Consider the following 1,197-nt stretch of genomic DNA (forward strand, 5'->3'; position numbering starts at 1 on the left):
TCTATAGTCTAGTCTATAGTCTAGTCTATAGTCTAGTCTATAGTCTAGTCTATAGTCTAGTCTATAGTCTAGTCTATAGTCTAGTCTATAGTCTAGTCTATATCTAAAGTCTAGTCTTATGTCTAATCTACAGTCCAATATAGAGTCTGGCCTAGTCTAGAGTATAATCTAGAGCGTAGTATAGAAAAAAAGCTTTAGCTTTAAATCTTATTCTCTTAAAAACAAAAGTTGTAAACCTCATTTTACAACATCAGAGCTGCCGGCGGTCGAGACGTACAAGCTATGTACACTCTTTAATTAATCCCTGGTATTAAGCCTCTCTCTATACCGACCACCTATAACAAAGATTTTAAAAGCTTTAAAGCTTTTATTTTAATTGCAAAAAAACCTTTGAAAGCTTAAGAAAATTTCTTTTGAAAACCTATTGCTTTTGCTTACTACTTTCTGGCCTTATTTCACTATTTTGATGGATTATATTATCATTGTTGTTGTTATTGTTTTCTATATTTTGTTGTTTTTTTCTTATTACCATGTCACCTTTAAAAAGTTTTTTTTTGTATTTTACTCAACTTTTTGTTTTTAATTAAAAAATTATTTACTAAACAAAACTTGTCATATGAAACCATATAAATCAACATCCATGCAGCAACACAAACACCAACTTGTATAACAATCAAAATCATTGCAAAAAACAAAAATTAGTTTTGTTGCTTGTGGTGTTTTTATATTGTTTAAACAAAAAAAAAAAAAAAAAAAAAAAAAAACAAATTCATATAAAACAATAACAACAACACAAAACAATAACATTTTCCAACTTAAACTCTCTTTTTTAAGGCAGATATTTTAAAGTCGGCAATAAGGAATTATGAACACCCGATAATTATGATCTCATTGGATTTGGATTAGTGTTTAAAATGGACCAAATTCTAGTCTATAGACTAGACTAGACTCTAGAGAACAAACTTGAGATTTAGTCTAGTCTATAGAATAGACTACAGTATAGTCTATAGAATAGACTACAGTCTAGTCTATAGAATAGACTACAGTCTAGTCTATAGAATAGACTACAGTCTAGTCTATAGAATAGACTACAGTATAGTCTATAGAATAGACTACAGTCTAGTCTCTAGAATAGACTACAGTCTAGTCTCTAGAATAGACTACAGTCTAGTCTATAGAATAGACTACAGTCTAGTC

General features: G+C 29.3%; 1 protein-coding gene across 1 annotated transcript in view; it reads right to left on the bottom strand.

Annotated features, from left to right (window-relative positions):
- Positions 1–1,197, bottom strand: part of LOC111688421 — a 53,297-nt gene that overhangs the window by 21,553 nt on the left and 30,547 nt on the right. The window lies entirely within an intron of this gene.

Source organism: Lucilia cuprina, chromosome 3 (assembly GCF_022045245.1).
Source record: "Lucilia cuprina isolate Lc7/37 chromosome 3, ASM2204524v1, whole genome shotgun sequence".
Classification (NCBI taxonomy): domain Eukaryota; kingdom Metazoa; phylum Arthropoda; class Insecta; order Diptera; family Calliphoridae; genus Lucilia; species Lucilia cuprina.